We start from the raw sequence: 21,250 nt of genomic DNA, 5'->3' as shown, positions 1-21,250 counted from the left end.
GAATTCCCGGAGTAACTCAGTGTTTCTTGCTGGATCTTGAAGATATCCTCCATTCGCTATTCAAGTTTTTGTGCTCTAGTATGTTCCTTGATAAATACTTTGGCAAGTTCTGCAAAAGAGTTAATTAAATTTTTGGATAGTAGAGAATACCGAGTTAATGCTTATTTCATGAATGTTTCTCTGTATTTCTTCACGAGAACTAATTCAATCTCTTATTTTAGCAAGTCATTTCTTTTGATTCCTGTTGTATATGCTATGACGTGATACCCGGGATTTGACGTCCCATCTTGAACTTTTTGGAATTGGTAACAGAGCCGAAGTTTCTTTACAAGGTTGTTGTGAGAATTTGTCCATATCAATCCCTTGGATTATGAGAGGAATTCCTGAAATTTGTTTTGTATGTTTACCTTGCTCCTCGTTCTATTTCTACAAGGTAAAAGTTAGGTTTTGCAAATTTGAATTATCAATTATACCGGAACCTCCCAATCCAGCATCATTCAGGAGTCCCCCGCTAGTAGAATTTTGGGATGCAATAGCAAGAACAACTCTTGACGTTGCTGATGACCTAGTGTTGACGACCAATTTTGACCCTCTATTTTTTAATTAATTTAATACGCTTCCTAATCACCAGTAACATAATAAAGTATATTTAAACCATTTTTAAAAGAATTATTCCAATAGCCTACTGCAATGTTTTATAATAATAATAATAATAATAATAATAATAATAATAATAATAATAATAATAATAATAATAATAATAATAATAATAATAATAATAATAATAATAATAATGATAATAATAATAATAATAATAATAATTAATATTAATAGTATATTTATGATTATAATGGTAAAACTTATTTTTGGAAGTGTGGTTATAAATCACCTTTGTTTTAAAATTAATTAATCAATCGGCCAGTTATATAATTCCCAAATTTATCTACAAATTACTAATTATTTCAAATATAAATTAGCTAAGAAAATATATACACATTTAGTAGTTCATTAATAATATACTTTATTATGAATTATTAGGATTAGAGAAGTATAATTAAATTAATTATAATAAAAGGGGATAAAATCGCAATAGGCTATGTCTACAAATGATAATTTTTTAATTGAAGTGGCTATATCCTTAATTCTATTTTTTCACCTGGTCCTACCCATCAAAAGCCCAAATAAAATTGTCCCAACAAGCCACTGACCCGGTCCGAAATTCACCTGCCCAACTCCCCTCTTCCATCTCATCAATCCATGCCACAATGTGTGTGCCAATCGCGGCTTAACAGGTAATACATTCATTCATCATAGTCAACCCCAACCGTTGATCTCATATCCATCAAACGACCAACATTTTTCCCTTTTATATCTATTTTATTTTACTAAAATTATCCTAACCCTCCGATCATCTTTGATTCAATAGCTTTTAAAAAATCGTTTTAACTATTTCTTTTTACAAAAAATCCCAATTGTTGATCAAAACTGATCAACGGCTCACATTCACCCAACCATTAAAAACCTATTTATTCCCAAGGTCAAATCCTAATCCCCCATAACCTTGCAGAGTGTCGCCCCCATTCTCTCTCACTCTCTCCTCTCACCCCATTACCCATTCAACCCTAGCCGCTACCGATGGTCCACCACCGACCGACCTCCTCTCTCCTACTTTTCCCATCACCACTAGTATCATGTCACCTGTCTTTTCTCCCTCGCCTCGTCATATTTCTGAGATCATCAGAAATCTCTGAACTTCCAGTGGTTGTCATTCGGTTAACCATATAAGGATCTTGAAGATCCAGAGGTCGCATGGGGAAATATCCGCAAGAACAGGCGAGTCATAGCATCTTCAGGACTCAGAGCATCTCAGACCAGTGGAGATTCAACTCTCTCTGCGGAGATCTAAGCCTAATGGTTCCCTCTTCCTAACATCAATCTCTCCTAGGCATCTGAAAAGGTGAGTTTCTTCAATCTCAAATAATCTTTTTCTTCTGCCTCCCCCTTCTTCTTTCAATTTTAGAGAACCGTCAGTTTTTGAAATTCAAAACCCGAGTTCTGGTGAGCCACAACTATGGCTATAAATACCGGAGTTCATGACTTTCACTGACATCTAGATACCACAACTGAAACTTACTAACTCACTTTAAAACACTCTCAATCTCTCAGCTCTAACTTATTTTTCTTTTTGTTGTTTTCAAATTCGGTCGAGCTTGAGTTCTGGGTTCGATTTTGGAGACGGATCTTTGACAATCTTGTTCTAGCCCTAGTTTGCTGCTCAGCATAAGGTTAGTTGCCTTCTTCACTTTCTTCCTTCCTTTTCTTTTCATGCCCAGTGATGTTTATACTTTAAGTTGAATGTATGCCATAGATGTAGTGAAGAATAACTATTTTGTGGGAATTATGTTTGGCTAATCCTAGAATGGAATCATCATATGCCTTAATTCTTTAATTCCATATATGTCTTAAAATGTTCTAAAGAATTCTTTATTAAGGTTTAGGGACTTAGGCAGTAGGAGTTGTTTGCAAGTGAATTTTGTCCTTCAATACCTATGCAAATATCACGCTTTAGGAAATTGAATGTTTAACTGATTCTTTACATAATAACATGCTGACAATTGATTTTCGTTTGTTAAGATCAAGTTCATGAAGGTGTAAGGTCCTAAACACGATTCTAACAAAGTTTGTATATGTGATAAGGTGTATAAGCACAATATGTGTTAGTCAAATTTTCTTAGTTATTGTGGAATCATGTATCCAAGCCTGTGAATCAACTTGAAGGTTGATAATAACTTTGTTCCTACCTCCCTTGTTGCTTTGAGCTGTGATTGCAGAATATCATCTCCTATATAATTAAGAGTGATACAAAGTTATGTTATAGATAAATCTTTTCTATAAATCATGCCTATAGATTCCACTGCCTAACATAAATTAGACTTGGCGTTAACAAATGAACATGTTTAAGGAGAAACTTTTGTCTTGATTAAACACCTAGATTCTGGAATGATAGGATGAATAATTGTCTTCTCTTCTCTATTTGCATTTGCTAAAAGTCAAGCATGAATAAGATTTTTGTGATAATTATGAGATATTCCCTCTGTTTCAATTTAGATGACACACTTTTCTTATAAGCTCGTTCCAAAAAGAATGACATATTTTTTAATTGAAAATAATTCAACTTTAAACTCTTCATTTTATATTTTTTACCCTTAATGAGAAGGTTTTATAACAATACAAATATCATGGCCCCGCAAAACTTTACCCCTTAAGCTTTTAAGACCACAAGTGTAATGACCTGACTGGTCGTTTTGCTTTCTAGGTTTCCATTCCCCTAATTTAAACTCCATGTATGTGCTTTTGTTATTTTATGACTTGCGGGGATGGTTGGTTTAGGTTTGGAAGGGTTCGGGTTGAAATCGGAACACTTAGTTCCTTGATAGTGGCCTAAGATGGCTAAGTTTGAAATAAGTCAACAGTTTTAATAAACGACCTCGGAACTAGGATTTGATGATTCCAATAGGTTCGTATGATGATTTTGGATTTCGTCGTGTGTGCGGATCGGGTTTCGGATGACCCGGGAGCGTTTTGGTGCTTAATGTTGAAAATTGGCACATTGAAGGTTTTCTAGTTCTTTAAATTTGGTTTGGAGTAGACTTTGGTGTTATCGAGGTCCGTTTAGGATTCTGATCTTGGGAATAGGTCCGCATGGTGATTTATGACTTGTACACAAAATTTAGTGTCAATCCGAGTTGTCTCAGTATGATTCGGCATGTTCGGAGTTAGCTGAAAAGTTTGAAGTTCATAAGTTCATTCAATTTGGTCTTAGGGTGTGATTCTTGGTTTCGATGTTGTTTTAAGTGTTCCGAGGGTTCGAGCAGGTCCATACTATGTTTATGGACTTGTTGGTGATATTGGGCGGGGTCCCGGGTGGCTCAAGTATGTTTCGGATCTCCCGGAGCTAAGTCCAAAACAGTTGTTGCTGGTTCTGGTTTCCTTCTTCGCAAATGCAGAGGTCCTCACGCGATCGCGATGAAAGATTTGGGTAGTGGGTTGATTTGTTCTTCGCGTTCGCTTTCACGAAGGTTTGAGTTCCTAGGCCTACACATTCGCAAAGGCTCTATCGCGTTCGCGTAGAAGAAAGGGACCTGGGAGGGGGTCAGCACCCATTACACTTCGTGTTCGCGAAGGTATTGTCGCGTACGCGGTGCTCAGGTAGGACAAGCCTTCACGATCACGAGACTTCCCTCACCTTCGTGATGAAGGTTTCCTGGTCCTGGGGGAGCTTTGCCTTCGTGTTCCCGAGGTTTCTTCCGCGATCACAAAGAAATATCGATGGGCAGTGGATGTTACACCGCATGTTTTCGTACGTAAAAGTACGTCGTAAGTCAATTGATGTAAGCTCGAAAATGAAATCTTGTTCGAAAGTATATAAAGTAATTTAATGATATTACATCTCGTATTTCCTCTCAACATATACACGACTAGGTTGAGGACGAATGCACTTAAACGTGAGAAAGGAGATTTGGACAAATAAAAACGAGTTTCTTGCTTACACGACATGCCTGCTTCACCAGCTTACTTTTCGTCCTACTTGCTTGAGCTACTCGACACATGCCTAAATTATTTAAGGAGGATGAGATACATGTTTAAAAATAGAAAAAAGAACCAACATGTATCGGCTAATTGATTAAGTAGGTGACAAGTCGGTGCATTACCTACTTAAAAATGTGGACCAAATTAAAAGTTAAAGGAAAAGGGTAGAGATGGGCAGCCAAACCCATCTTCCCAAGCCCATTAGTAGGGCCATATATACATAGATATATCTCTATTTCACTTAGAGAACATTTTAGAATCTCTCTCTCTCTCTCTCTCTCTCTCTCTCTCTCTCTCTCTCTCTCTCTCTCTCTCTCTCTCTCTCTCTCTCTATTGCTGTGTGAAGAAGCTCCAAAATATCATCCCAAAATCTCTCTCAACGTTATCCAAGGGTTCAAGACCAAATCCACAAGTTGGTAAGGTAATTTCTCTGTTGGAAGATCAAGATCACCTAGTTATCTCTCTACTTTGTTGTTTGGGGTAAAGAGCTTATTTGAGATTGAAGTAAAGATTAGTTGGACAAGTATTGTTTCTTCCAAGGTAAGGTTTAACTTCTCCTATATGTATTTAAGATCATCTATGTATATCTAATTGGTTTGATAAAGGAAAGTTATGAAATAGGTTGAACTTCATGTTGAAGTGTTATAGTTTCTGGACTATTTTGGAGATGAATTCTTGATGTTTTATGGCTGAAAATCAGTAGAAATAACTTAAGAATACTATTGATATTGTGGTTGATGTGTTTGGAAGAAGATAAGGCTTGGATAAGTGTTGTTAATATTGTAAAACCGAGTTTAATGCTCATTTGTTGTTATTGTTGCCGTGCCATTATTGGTCTGTAGTGAGCATATTTCTAAATTGAAATTCTAGTTGGGTTATTCAAGAATGAGCTTATTTATATATTGTTTGTTGTGTTTAATTTGAGGAAAGTGAAAAGAATAAGGGGAGATGCTGTCCAAAATTTCATAGACGAGCTAGTCGCTCATTAGTGTTGAGTTCTAGCTTCTGTAAGCTTAACAATGGTCCTTATTGTTTGTTGTAGATTGAAGTACTAACGGGCTGAACCGACGTCGTGTGGTTAGGTAAACAACAAAGGTATGTTAAGGCAATCCCTTATTTCCTTTTGGCATGATCCATATGATACAAACAAAACGAGCAAACGCCCAACTTTCACAAATGACTCTATTCATAGAAGTACTAGGGTTGCCTATGTTCTTGATTTCCCATGTGTCCTATTATTATATCATTTGTTCATGGGTCTCAGAAAATACGTAAGTTGATAAAGTTTATTTCATGATATCAGTCGAAGGCATATTGATCTTATTACTTTCCGAGAGATCTTATTAACTTACTTCTGTATGCATTGCATTCATTTATACATGTATATTGACCCATGACCATATGGCGTTATATACGCATATATTATATATATATGGGGTATGGGGAAAGGTTACGGCGTTATATATGCACCACCACCTGATCAGCTGGTATACGTTGACGATTTCTTCCACTGAGGCCGAGATGATATGATGGGAGTCCCTCAGAGGATTGACGATGTTATATACACAAATACCTATGCATAATATGATATTTATACACATATGCATGACATCATAAATGTTTCATCATTCATAGAGCTATTTAGACTTACATGTTGAGTCCTTTACTCCATATTGTTTTCATGTCGTACATACTCGGTACATTATTCATACTGACGCTCCTATTTCCTGGGGGCCTACGTTTCATGCCCGTAGGTGTAGGTTGATGGTCCCCCTTCTTAGGATCCTTGCTCAGCGAGAGTTGGTGTGCTCCATTTGATCTGGAGCTGCTATTGGGTTTTGGTACGATATTTTTGTATACATATATGGGTATGACAGGGCCCAGTCCCATCCTTATATAGTTGTACACTCTATTAGAGGTCTGTAGATAGTCATGTATAGTTGGATAGTGTGTGACCTTGTCAACTCGCCCTACCGTATTCTGCATGTATATGTATATATGTCTTTTGGGCATGTTTCCTCACGTATGTTATTCACATGATTCAGTAGTCTATTGACATATGTTATTCATGACCTACCCTTATTTCATGTTTATATCTTAGACTTATGATTAGGGATGTTCGACAGGTAGGACTTAGGCACTCGTCATGGCTAATCGATTTGGGTAGTGACAAAAGTGGTATCAGAGCAGTTCTGACCTAGAGTTGTCTACAGACCGTGTCTAGTAGAGTCTTGTTTATGAGTGTGTTATGCACCACACTTATAAAAAGTAGGCTGCAGGACATATGGTGTCACGCCCCAAACTCAGGGAACGCGATCGGTGGTTAACCGAGAGAACCCGGCCGAGCAAGCCTATTAGACTTCCTTCTACCCAAACTCATCTATGAATAAAGAGGAGATGTGCTCCATTAATCAATCACTGAAAAGATTTTTATTAACAACTTCCTTTTCACTCCCATTAGTAGCTTCATTCATAATTTCCAAAACATTACGAGTTTATAGAATTAATGAAAAATATAATTTCCAAGTACCAACATTTCTAGTTCAATTCCCAACATCAACCATAATCCACAACCTGTCTACGGAGCCTCTAAATACAATAGAAGAGTGATATGGAAATTCCGGTAACAAGGCCCCGGCTATACCTCAAAACACTGTACATGAGAAACAAAAGATACATGACCCCGAAATAAAGTGGGGATTACCAAATCAGCTGAAAAGAGTGTACTGCTATCACTTATCAATGCCGCCTGCTGAAAAACTACCTGCATCCATTAAAGATGCAGGACCCCCGGCAAAAGGGACGTTAGTACTGTCGAATAGCACCAGTATGTATAGCTAAAAATCCTCTTTCAAAATAGAATGCCCATATAAGAAAAGGCAACACATAGAAACAGCAAGTCACAATCAACAATAACCAAACGTCCAGTTAATACATAATAATTTTCAAAATATGAACTTCATATATAATTTTGGTTGGGAGATCATTAGCACTGATATACCACCGTCTTTGTTAGCACGGAGTCCGATCACTCCCGATCGGCTAGGCCATCTCCCCACGAACAATGTAGCTTGACATGTGATGCGAAAGAAAGTTGTTACCAAGAGAAGTACCACCATATGCGCAATATGGCGTCTGATCTCCACCCGATCAGCTAGGCCGCCTTCCCACATATGCCGTGTGGGTTGACTTTTCCAATCCACAAAGATTCCAGTTTCATCCCAATTAAGGGAAATAATATCACAATTTCCCAAAGGTTCCAATTTCATCCCAAATTGGGGGAATAATCACAATCCACCCCTACACCGGCACGTGTAGTTTCAGGTGTGGGCCTTATGACCCACCCTTCCTCGGTATTGCTAATGATGCTCCCAAAATAGTTTTGATTTGATTTGCAAACAGAAATATCATAAATACAATTGTACTCACCTCAACATCTTTCACATTGTATGAATTCTTATTAGTATTTCTAGTCATTCACAATGACAATATTTCCTTGGCTCATTAGTCCATTCACAAGATTCTTTATTCCTGGCACGATGGCCGTATTTCATATTCCACACTTTCACCTCTTTTAATTTCAAAGATCACCATCAAGTATCAACATATAGGATATTTCAGAAATCATATACTTCAAATCCTTTTGAAATGGAAACTTCAAACACAAATGGTTTCTTCCCAAAGAATGAGTCATACCATCCAACAATAGAAACACACATGAAAATCATAAACAATCAATACACCATTTATTCTTACAATGCTCTTCCCTAGCAATGACAATGTACCAGTTCAACACATGAGTATATAGAACTCGAATCACACTAGATATATTTATAAAGCAAAGTATTAGTTAAAGCAGCCACTAATGGGCATGAATTCAGTACAAAAGCTCTTAGGCAAATTCTATTTTCCAAATCACTTTTAACACAGTTGAGTCGAGGCTCATTTCATATTCTTTATCGTATATTCTCAAATCATTTGCACTACTAGACACAATCATAACTTAAATTCTTGGCACGTTGGCCACACTCTATACCCCCAATTAACTTATTTCACTTCAAACCATCTTTATAGATTATCAACAATAAGATATTTCCAAATCAAGACTTTAGGTACACATACGAGCAATTAAGAGTCTTAATAATATTGAGATTTTCTCACACAATTTGGCATACTATCTTTCATTGAAAACACGACTCAAAGCCATAACCTTTTAATACGCAACCCATACTTTGAAACTTACAGAAACATTATGAAATTCAATTCCAAGAGAGAAAGTTTAGCCAACATACCTCAATCGAGCTTCCTTAACTCTAGAATGATCCGAAATTCTTAGCAATCCCGATCTATTTTGAGACATAACAAAATTGAACCATAATTAGGAAGATATTCATGGTCTCAGCTCATTTGAGCATTTTATTAGACACTAGGTGTGCAAATTTAACCACAAAGTTCTTCTACAAGATTTCCTTCACTCCACAACCCAATCCTTACTTATTTCACCTCAACAATCTTCCCACAATTCTTATTGGTACATGCATGTATAAATAATAATCTCATACCCATGAATCATACTCCTAATCAACCATCTTCTACCCAAATTCGAAATTGAAAACTAGGGTATGGAACCTTACCTCTTAGCTGAATAACTTGTGGGTTTTTCCTTGTTAATCTTCCACGATTTGAGCAAGACTTGATGAATAATTAGCCTAGGGTTTTCCTCTCTCTAAAATACTCTCCCTTCTCTCTAAAACATCAGAGTTTTTGCTCAAAAATGACCCAAAACGTGTATTTAACGAAGTAGGGTCGGGTTTTAAAAACCCAAAAATGGAGCTCCGGAACAAGTTCTGCGGTCGCATATGCGACCGCATATCGATCGCATAATTACAGACCAAAACAATCAAAAAGCTGCATGTGTATGCGATCACTATGCGGTCTGCATAACTGTTATGCGATCGCATAATGCACCGCATAACAGTTATGCGGTCGCATAGCCGACCGCATAATTATCCCCAGACTGGCCCTTCTCCTGCTCACTTCTGCGGCCATTATGCGGCCCGCAAAGTGATTATGCAGTCGCATAATGGACCACATTAACGCGCTTTTCCGCCAAAAATTTTCCTTTACTTTCCGGTGCATTGTTCAACCCAAAAAGTCCGAACCGCAGCGAGCTTGCTCGCCTCGAAGATTTTATACCATCCTCAAACACGTAAGCCTACTCCGGCACCACAAAACCTTGAATTCACTTGCGAAATTTACTGGGCTTTACACTGAAATACTTCAAAATTTTCCGGGTTGTTACATATAGGATGGTATCCTCCCTCTTATCTTAGATCGTGCGGTATAAGGATTCATTTTCCTAATAATATGTTATGTTTTCAGCAATGCCTAAGAAGGCTACAGTCGCCCAGAAGGGCAAATCTATGTTTGTGGCTGATGAAACTACGAGTCGAGCGCCACGAGTTACCAGGGCTCGGGGAGAGTCTTAGAGTGAGACTCTATCTCAGACTTCACATACCCCACCCTCTCTAGAGGATCTCTGAGGGGCACCAACTCTAGCGCCCGCCCCAGTAACCCCAGCTCCTCATCCAGATGCACCGGGCCAGTAGACGAGAGATATTATTCAGCTATTGACTCAATTAGTGGCTGCACAGGCTCGGCGCTAGGAGGTAGGTATTGGTAATACAGATAGGGCCACCAGTGCGAGGGTTCAGGACTTCATTAATTTAGACCCCCCGGTATTCACTGGGCAGATCCAAATGAGGACCCTCGGGTATTTATCGATAGGATACAGAGGACTTTGAGGGTAATGAAGGCCACTGAGACTAAATTAGTTGAACTAGCTTCCTATAGACTTCGGGATGTTGTAGTTAATTGGTACGAGTCTTGGGAATTGTCCAGAGGTGAGGATACCCCTCTAACAGTATGGCAGGAGTTTACAGAGGCTTTTCTTCATCATTATTTTCCACCAGAGCTTAGATGAGCTAGAGTTCATATGTTCTTGACCATTCGGCAGGGTAATATGAGTGTCCAGGAGTACAGCCTTCAGTTTGATTCATTGGCTAGGTATTCTCCCACTATTGTAGCTAAGATGGATGATAGGGTTCACTGGTTCATGATGGGGTTGGAGCCACACTTGCTTAATGAATGTATGTTGGTCTCACTTCAGCCAGGTATGGATATTTCTCGTATTCAGGCATACGCTCAGGGTGTAGATGAGCGTAAAGAAGAAGCAGAGGGCCGATCATGAGCATGATAGGGGACAGAATAAGAGAGCGATATTTTCAGGTCCTTCTAGTGAGCTTCGAGGTGTTCAGAGACAGCAGTACCCGAGTTATCCACCCCAGCCATCGGCTAGGGCACCCCCTCAGTTCGCTGGTAGGGGATTTGATCATTCCACATATTCAGGGACCTGTTAGAGTTTCATGGCCTCTAGTTCTCAGTATAGGGGTGAGTCAAGTCAGATGAGGCCTCCCTTGCCACGATGTGCTCAGTGTGGTAAGCACCATGTTGGGCAGTGCCTTGTTGGCTTGGGTGTTTATTATACTTGTGGTTATCCAGGCCACGTTATGAGAGATTGTCTGACGAGAGGTGGTGCAGGTATAGTTCAACCAATGGGATCTGTAGCTGGATCATCATCATCAGTACACCCCCTGCCAAGGTTCACAAGCACCAGTCGGTCGTGTTAAAGGCAGAGGTGGAGCATCTAGCTCGAGCGGTTGTTAGAACCGCATCTATGCATTAGCAGGTTGACAGGATCAGGAGTCGCCTCCTGATGTTGTTACAGGTATATTATCAGTCTCCTCATATGATGTATATGCATTGATTAATCCAGGTTTCACCTTATAGTATGTCACTCTGTTGGTTGCTAGTAAGTTTGTGATAGAACCTGGGTTGATTAAACCTTTTGAGGTGTCTACACCTATTGGGGATCCAGTGATAGCTAGATGGGTATGTAGAGATTGCATAGTAGTAGTTCTTAGTCGTTCTACAGTAGCAAACCTGATTGAGCTAGATATGGTAGAATTTGATATTATAATAGGTATGGATTGGTTGGCTTCTTGTTATCCTAACGTTGATTGTAGATCAAAGATGGTTCGAATATAGTTTCCAGGGGAGCCATTTCTAGAGTAGAAAGGTAATACTGCATCGTTGAGAGGTAGGTTCATTTTCTATCTCAAGGCAAGAAAGAAGATCATAAAGGGATATATTTATCACTTAGTACGGGTACAGGATGTGAAAGCAGAGTCACCGACCCTTCAATCTATCCCTATGGTTAATGAGTTTCCTGATGTTTTTCCTGACGAGCTTCTAGGCCTTCCACCAGAGTGGGAGATTGAGTTTGCTATAGACATATTACTAGATACTCAGCCGATATCTATTTCTCCTTATAAAATGGCACTTGCAAAGCTGATATAATTAAAAGAACAACTGAGGTATTTGCTTAAAAAGGCTTTATCAGACCCAGTACATCACCGTGGGGAGCACATATGTTATTTGTGAGAAACAAAGATAGTTCATTGCGGATGTGTATTGATTAAAGGTAGTTGAATAAGGTGACGATCAAGAATAAGTACCCACTCCCGAGGATTGATGATTTATTTGATCAGTTGCAGGGTGCCAAGTGTTTCTTGAAGATAGACTTGAGGTTCGGTACCATCAGGTAAGGGTTAAAGAGAAAGATATTCGGAAAACAACATTTAGGACCAGATGCGGGCACTTTGAGTTTTGTGTTATGTCGTTCGGTTTGACTAATGCCCAGCAGTATTCATGGACTTGATGAACCGTGTATTCAAACCTTTTCTAGATCTATTCGTGATTGTATTTATAGATGATATCTTGGTTTATTCTCGTTCAAGGGTTGAGCATACAGATCATTTGCGTATTGTGCTTAGAGTTCTATAAAAAAGGAAGTTGTACACAAAATTCTCTAAATATGAATTCTAGTTGAATTATGTAGCTTTCCTTAGGCATATTATTTCAGGTGAAGGTATCCGGGTTGATACCCAGAATATTGAGGCAGTGAAGACTTGGCCTAGACCCACGACACCGACGGAGGTTCGTAGCTTCTTGGGTTTGGCAGGTTACTACGGGAGATTTGTTGAGGGTTTTTCTTCTCTTTCAACACCATTGACAAAGTTGACTCAGAATGCAGCTAAGTATCAGCGGAGTGATGCTTGTGAACGGAGTTTCCAGGCATTGAAGGACAGATTGACTTCGGTACCGATTTTGACACTCCTAGAGGGAACCGATGGTTATGCTATCTATTGTGATGCTTCAGGCATTGGATTGGGTTTTGTATTGATGCAGCATGGTAAGGTTGTCGTTTATGCTTCTAGACAACTAAGAAAACACGAGAATATCCCATGATTTAGAGTTAGCCACGATGATTCATGCACTAAAGATGTGGAGGCACTATTTGTATGGCATTCATGTTGATATCTATATGGATCATAAGAGCCTTCAGTATATCTTCAAGCAAAAGGAATTGAATTTTTGTCGGAGGCAATGGTTGGAGCTACTGAAAGACTATGATGTTGATATTTTATACCATCCAGGGAAGGAGGATGTAGTAGCCGACGCCCTCAGTCATAGATCTATGGGTAGCCTGTCATATTTACATCCAGAGAAGAGTGAGATTGCCCATGAGATTCATCAGCTAGCAAGTCATGGAGTTTGATTATTGGATTCAAGTGATACCAGAGTTACTATGTAGGATACGACAACATCCTCTTTAGTAACTAAAGTAAAGGAACGCCAGTATGAGGATCCTATGTTAGCTCATTACATAGATATAGACCCTTAGAAGGAGAAGACACCATTTGAGATTATAGGAGATGGAGTGCTCAGATATCGAGGTCGATTATGTGTCCTTAATGTTGCAGGGCTGTGCCGACAGGTTATGAGAGAAACTCACTATTCTCATTATTCTATTCATCTAGGAGTGACGAAGATGTATCATGATATCATGAAAATATACTGGTGGGACGAAATGAAGAAGGATATAGCAGAGTTTGTTACTCAGTGCCCTAATTCTCAGTAGGTTAAGATTGAGCATCAGAAACCCGGTGGATTATTGCAGGCTATAGAGATTCCGACTTGGAAATGGGAAGTAATTAATATGGATTTCATCGTAGACTTACCTCATACCCAGCGTAAGTTCGATTCTATATGGGTGATTGTTGATAGACTTACAAAATTAGCCCATTTTCTACCTGTCATGACTACTTATTCAACACAGGATTATGCAAGGCTTTACATTAAGGAGATAGTACGACTTCATGGTGTCCCTATGTCTATTATCTCAGATAGAGGTGCTCAGTTTACAGCTAATTTTTGGAGGTCCTTCCAGAAAGGATTGGGGACTCAGATAAGTCTTAGCACAGCATTTCATCCTCAGACAGATGTTCAGACTGAGCATATTATTCAAACACTTGAGGATATGTTACGGTCTTGTGTGATAGACTTCAGGGGTAGCTGGGATGATCATCTGCCACTTATTGAGTTCACGTATAATAATAGCTATCATTCCAGCATTCAGATAGCTCCATGCGAAGCTCTTTACGGACAGAAGTGTAGGTCGCCTATCGGATGGTTCGATGTTGGGGAAACTAAGTTAGTAGGACCAAAGTTGGTACAACAAGTAGTCGAGAAGATTAAGCTTATACAAGAAAGTCTATTAGCATCTCAGAGCCGTCAGAAGTCTTATGCAGATAATCGATGACGAGACTTGGAGTTTCAGGTAGATGACTAGGTATTCCTAAAGGTATCACTGATGAAAGGCGTTATGAGATTCAGTAAGAAAGGCAAACTTAGCCCTCGGTACATTGGACCATATAAGATCATACGCAAAGTAGGATGGGTAGCATATGAGTTAGACTTTCCTTCTGTTGCGGACAAACGCACACGTAAGTATACGCGGTCGTCAAGTAATAAAGTGATAAGATAGAGTGTCGATACCACGAGGACTTGTTATCAACTATTAACTAGATTAGACTATCATAATTATCTAAACAAGGATGAAACCCAAAAGTAGTGATGCTAAAGTAACTAAACTAAAAAGAAAATAAATAATGAACTTTGAACAAAGGAAGAGTTATCAATGTAATGAAAACGATCTAGGGTTATGGGCTATCAAACATTCCTATTGTATTCTTCAATTGAATTGACTAACTAATTTATCTAGTTTATTGGTTGACAATGTTAATATTTCTCATAAGAATTTGTCGAGTTCTTACTCGCATATTCAAGCTAACCTAACGCCTATATGTCTATGGAATTAGAACTTACAAGAACACATTTGTAATTCCTGTAAATCAACCAAGCAAGGCAATCAGATATATGTCTATCCTAACTTTGAATCCATTCTCCGATGCCCATGTTCAAGAACTTGCTCTAATTAATCCTATATGCAATCTAGAACTCCCACTTTCGAGTTCAATTCTAGATTTGTAGATAGTATTTAATTGGTGATCAAGAAATGAAATAATTAAGTGTAGGATTGAATAAATAAACTAATATGATAAATCAAGAAATGAAAATCAATATTTGAATAATAATAGTCATGAAAGAACCACAACCCTAGAACGTAAAGTTTAGCTTCACATAGACATGGTAGCCAAACAACAAATCATATAAAGAAACATAAAAATTACTAAGTTTGGCGGAAGAAGATGAAATCCAGCCTCCATGGCGGCTCCTTGCTCTCCCTAGGCCGAATCCCCTTCAAAGAGTGTGTTCCATGACCTAAAAGAGGCGTTTTTAGATTATATATTGCGTTTAAAAGTCGTGGGCCAAAGTTTTCCTTTCATTTTCCAAATCAGCTTCAGGGATTGATATTGAGTTGGATGCTTCGAGTCCGCCTTAGCTTGAACTTCTCAGCATCGGATGATGGGGTGGATGCTTCACGCCTACCCTCTATTCCCTCAACCTCGATGTGCCTAGGTGTGGATGTTAAGGTGGATGCCTTCTCAAGACTTCATTGTTATTGGTGCTCCAAATAGACCTTTTTCCAAGGTTGGATGCGACGCATCCACCCTCTTCTCCTATAGCTGGAGCATCTTTTCTTCATAATTTTGCTCTCCAAACATCCTAAATCATCACACACAACTAAATTAGTCATAAAACCAATAATTAACACATGTTGGACATTTTTAACATCAAATAGCACCAAAAAGCGGTTAAAACTTGGGTAGAATAACATTAAAACATATAGAAATATGTCCAACATTACCTTCCAACTTGGAGTCTGTGCATCCAGTCTTTCATGTGTCTATGCTACGTAAGTGTATCGGAGATCCTTCTAGAGTCGTGCCAGTTGATGATGTCCCGGTCATAGAGCAGCTATCATATGAGGAAGCTCCCATTTCTATAATAGATAGAGAGGTTTAGAGATTGAGAACTAAGGACGTAGCTTCGGTTAAAGTACTTTGGAGGAACAAGAATGTGGAGGAGATGACTTGGGAAGCTAAAAAAGATATGAAGTTTAGGTATCCTCACTTGTTTCTGCTTCCAGAGGATAAGACTGAGACATCACATCGTTTAGGTGCATATATGTTACCAGATTCTTATGTTAGATACTATCATTGTTCGTGTGAGCCCATTGTTATCGGTGATTGTGTCTCTGTGTGGCTTTGTATTAGTTGGTTTGTTGCGTGACAGGTTGATAGTAAGTAGTACAGTTACAGAGGAGACTCTACCAAAATTTCTATAAATCTTTGGGAGTTTAACATTCGAGAGGCCTAAAGGGGGGGATGCCCTGGCCTTTGGATTTATTCATAGAACAGTGGCCTGGATAACAAGGGCGGTATTAAAGTATTCGTAACACGCATCAGTCAATATTCGAAGACAAATGTTCCAAAATGGGGAATGATGTTACACCCTATGTTTTCGTACGCAAAAGTACGGCGTAAGTCAATTGATGTAATCTCAGAAATGAGATCCTATTTGAAAGTATATAAAGTAATTTAATGATGTTACATCCCGTATTTCCATTCAACATATGCACGAATAGGTTAAGGACATACACTTAAATGTGAGAAAGGAGATTTGAACAAATAAAACCAAGCTGCTTGCTTACCCGACGTGCCTGCTTCACCAACTTACTTTTCATCCTACTTTCTTGAGATACTCAACACATGTCTAAATTATTTAACGAGGATGAGACACATGTTTAAAAATAGAAAAAAGAACCAACATGTATCACCTACTTGATTAAGTAGGTGCATCACCTACTTAGAGTTTGTGGACAAAATTAAAAGGGAAAGGGAAAGGATAGAGATAGGCAGCCAAACCCATCTGTCCAAGCCCATTAGTAGGGCTATATATACATAGATATATCTATATTTCACTTAGAGAATAATTTAGAATCTCTCTCCATCTATTGCAATGTGAAGAAGCTCCAAAATATCATCCCAAAACCTCTCTCAACGTTATCCTAGGGTTCAAGACCAAATCCACAAGTTGGTAAGGTGATTTCTCTCTTGGAAGATCAAGATCACCTAGTTATCTTTCTATTTTGTTGTTTGGGGTAAAGAACTTACTTAAACTTGAAGTAAAACTTAGTTGGACGAGTATTCTTGTTGCCAAGGTAAGGTTCAACTTCTCCTATATGTATTTAAGATCATCTATATATATCTGGTTGGTTTGATAAAAGAAACTTGTGAAGTAGGTTGAACTTCATGTTGAAGTGTTGTAATTGCTGGACTATTTTGGAGTTGAAATCTTGATGTTTTATGGCTGGAAATCAGTAGAAATAACTTAATAATACTATTGCTATTATGGTTGAAGAGAAGGCTTGGAGAAGTGTTGTTGATATTGTAGAACCGAGTTTAATGCTCATTTTTTGTTAGTGTTGCCGTGCCATTATTGGTTTGTAGTGAGCATATTTCTAAATTGAAATTGTGGTTGGGTTACTCGAGAATGAGCCTATTTATATATTGTTTGTTGTGTTGTTTTATTTGAGGAAAGTGAAAAAGAATAAGGGGAGGTGTTGTCCAAAATTTCGTAGACGAGCTAGTCGCTCATTTGTGTTGAGTTCTAGCTTTCGTAATGTAACGAACCGGTCGGTCATTTTGAGCTCTAGTGCATCGTTCGGCTATTTGAGGCGTTGAGTAGCCTTACTTTATTTATTATAGCTTGTACACATGTTGGAATTGAATTTCTGGAAGTTTGGAGTTGATTTGGATGGAAAATTCGCATTACGGATGCTTTAAGTTGGAAGAGTTGACTAAGGTTTGACTTTTGAGTAAACTACCTAGGAATCGAGATTTGGAGGTTTCAATAGGTTCGTATGATGATTTTGGACTTGGGCGTATGTTCGGATTGAGTATCAGGTGGTCCGAGAGCATTTTGGCGCTTAATATGGAAAGTTGGCATTTTGAAGGTTTAAGAATTTCTTAAGTTGATTTAAAGTGGACTTTGGGGCTATCGATGTATGTTTGGGGTTTTGAGCCTTGGAATAGGTTCATATAGTGATTTTTGACTTGCACGTAAAGTTTGGCGTCATTCCGGGATGATTAAGTGTAATTAGGACGCGTTCAGCTAAGTTTGAAGGTTGGAAAGTTAAAAGAAATGTTTTGGAGTCGATTCATGATTTTGATGTTGTTTGACATGATTTGAGGCTTTGACTAAGTTCTTATCGCATTTTGGGATGTGTTGGTGTGCTTGGATGGGGGGTACCAGGGGCCTCGGGGGTGATTCAGATTGGAAATCGGGATGAGTTTGGACTTGGGGAACTGCTGAAGTGCACCAGGTCTGTTGCAATCGCACCTACAAAGGATTTTGTCGCAGGAGGAGAGGTATGGCCTTCTGCAGATGCGAAGGCCTGAGTGCAGGTGCGCAACCGCTGGCGCGACCAAACCTTCCATAGAAGCGGAGCGGGCAGGCTGGTGAAGCCTCGCAGGAGCGAGCATTTTTCTGTAGAAGCGAGGATAGCTGGTCTTAGAGGGGACCGCACCTGCGATGGATTGTTCCGCAGGTGCGGAGTCGTAGGTGCGATTGGTGGACCGCAAATGCGAAAGTTGCTGGGCAGTGGGGTGCTTTTAATTCGAGACTTAGCCCATTTCTCCCACATTTTTATTTGGTTTGGGAGATTTTTGGATCTCTTCAAGAGGGGATTCTCATCATCTATTGCAAGGTAAGTACTTCCCACGTATTGTAAGTTAATTTCAAGGATTTCATAAGGATTTAAACATGAAAATTCGTTGAAATTATGAGATTTTAAGACAAAAACCTAGAATTGAAAATTTTGGATTTTGACCACGGTTTTAGAAATGGAATTAGGAATAAATAATATATTTGAGTTTGTAATGTTATGGGTAATGTATATCTTCGAATATTTTCGGAATCCGGGCACGTGGGCCCAAGGGTTGACTTTGTTGACTTTTTGAGCCGAGTTGGGAGGTGTTACAAATAGATTAATTGTGATGTTGGAGTATATTGGTATTGGTTTTCATGATTGGTTGACTAGCTTTGGGTCGACGGGCATCGGTTTGAGGTGTTAGAGTGGCGTTGGAGCCTGTTGTGGAACTTTGGAACGAGATAAGTCTCATGTCTAAAACCTTGTGAGGGGGAAACTACCCCCTAGGTGAAATAATTGTTATGTGCTACTAGTTTTGGGTACTACGTATGCAAAAGGTGACGAGAGTCCGTACATAGATAAAGCATGTTTATGTCCGGGTAGACTCGGGACATTATCATGTAATATGTGAATTACTTGAACTCACTCTGCTGGATTAATTAATTGAATTTATAATTAAAATTGATTTGGAAATATATATATATATATATATTATGTGTGTGTGTGTGTTAAATCGAGCCTTATCACCTTGAGTTGTTTGGCAAGTTATTGGAGAAACGGTAAAGGTTATATTCACTTTGTGCTCATCTACTATATTGTAAGCATGTGTCTCGTAATTCGATGACTTCCTTCCTTTCTTGTGTAGCGGGCCGAATGCCTCGGCAGTATAATAGATGAATCTATGGTTCATTCTGCTCGGCCCTCGGCAGTGTACATATTATTCTAGATCGGGCCGAACGACCTCGGCATAATCGTACGTTATATCGCGGGCAGTCCGAATATTCACGAGATTATCTTTCCACTAATGCCTAGCACTTTGTATGATATTCCTTATTCGTTTGATTCTGGCAATTGATATATCTGAGTTGTTGAGGTAGAATACAAGACTGAGAAACTCATACCTCTAAAAGAAATATTTAGAAGATTATCTAACTTACAGATTTACCCCATTATTGATGTGTGCTTCATATCTGCTTATGATTTATTATATTGCTTTATTGGACCTTTAGTAAGTAACGATGTCGACCCATCGTCACTACTTCTCCGTGGTTAGGCTAGATACTTACTGGGTACGCACTGATTTACGTACTCATGCTGCACTTCTACACTAAATGTGCAGGATCTGACATGTTCATCTGGTGGTCATCTTGGCGCGTAGGCGCAGCTGCAGAGGAAACTTTATAGTGAGCTGCATTTCAGGCTATGCATCGCAGCCCACAGAGTCTTCATCTTACTATTTACTTTATCCTGTCTTATTTACATTCCGGACATATGTTGTATTATTATTATATTCCTTAGCAAATGCTCATGCACTTGTGCACCAGGTTTTGGGATGTTCTAGAAGTTGTTTGTGATTTTGCTTAGCATTTATACACTTTTATTATCTATTCACTAAAATTTTAATTTTCCATGATTTTTAATGCGTTGATTTCTTTATCTAATAAAATTCACGATTTCGAAAATAATAAAGTTCATAATTAACTTGGTAGTTCACCGTGGGCTTGCCTAACGACGACGTTGGGTGCCATCACGGCCTATTGGTATCAGAGCGTTAGGTTCACTTGGGTCTCACGAGTTATGAGTAAGTCTAGTAGAGTCTTGTGGATCGGTACAGAGACGTTTGTACTTATCTTCGAGAGGCTACGGGGCTATTAGGAGCACTTCCCTTCTTGATTCCTCTTCGTGCAGTTTGATTCCATTGTATCTTATGCCTTTATTTCCTATTACCTGAGCAGCCTGTACTCGGTGAGATGAGATTATTGGACCTGAGATCAGTGCGATCGGAGTTAAGTAGGGTATATTAAAGAGAAAATATTATTATTCAATTCAGAATGAGGTAATGGTGCTTGTCAGGTGAAGAGACCCCATGATTTATTGTTTTGGCAGGTGGTTATGAGTTTCTACACATCTCTTTTGTCGTGGTGGTATTACGAGAGTAGGAATAGGGATTCCATATGTTGTGAGGCGTATTGCAGTATCAGATTCATAAAATTTCAGCTATTGTGGTCGGATGATGTATTATGGGCATGTGAATTATACGGTGCATGGTGTGAATTCAGCAAAGGTGTATGATCATGTTTTGGTACAGTGTGTAGTGATTGATACGGTGTTAGTATGTTAGAATCAGGTCTTGTAGAGAAATTCAGAGGTTGGAATTTGGTTCTAAGGCTTATAGACTAAATAAAAGGGAGGATCTTCAGTCTGGCTCGATCTAATGTGCTAAACTGGGGTGTGGTGTCATGGGAAGGTGCACAAGGTGTTAACAAAGATTTTGGGGAAACTCTAGAGCAGTTCTTAGCACGTTCGAGGAAGAACGTATGTTTAAGTGCGAGAGAATGTAACGACTCGACCAGTCGTTTT

The 21,250-nt window shown here is 38.9% G+C and overlaps 1 long non-coding RNA gene across 1 annotated transcript; it reads left to right on the top strand.

The window, feature by feature from the left end:
* Positions 1-1,555: 1,555 nt before the first annotated feature.
* On the top strand, positions 1,556-20,303 carry LOC107793316 (uncharacterized). Its single transcript, XR_001649682.2, has 3 exons — positions 1,556-2,285; positions 5,633-5,685; positions 20,010-20,303. It is a non-coding gene; the product is annotated as an uncharacterized LOC107793316 (long non-coding RNA).
* Positions 20,304-21,250: the final 947 nt, after the last annotated feature.

Source organism: Nicotiana tabacum, chromosome 4 (genome assembly GCF_000715075.1).
Source record: "Nicotiana tabacum cultivar K326 chromosome 4, ASM71507v2, whole genome shotgun sequence".
Classification (NCBI taxonomy): Eukaryota; Viridiplantae; Streptophyta; class Magnoliopsida; order Solanales; family Solanaceae; genus Nicotiana; species Nicotiana tabacum.
The sequence above is the reverse complement of the archived record's forward strand: the minus strand, read 5'-3'. Positions and strand labels throughout refer to the sequence as shown.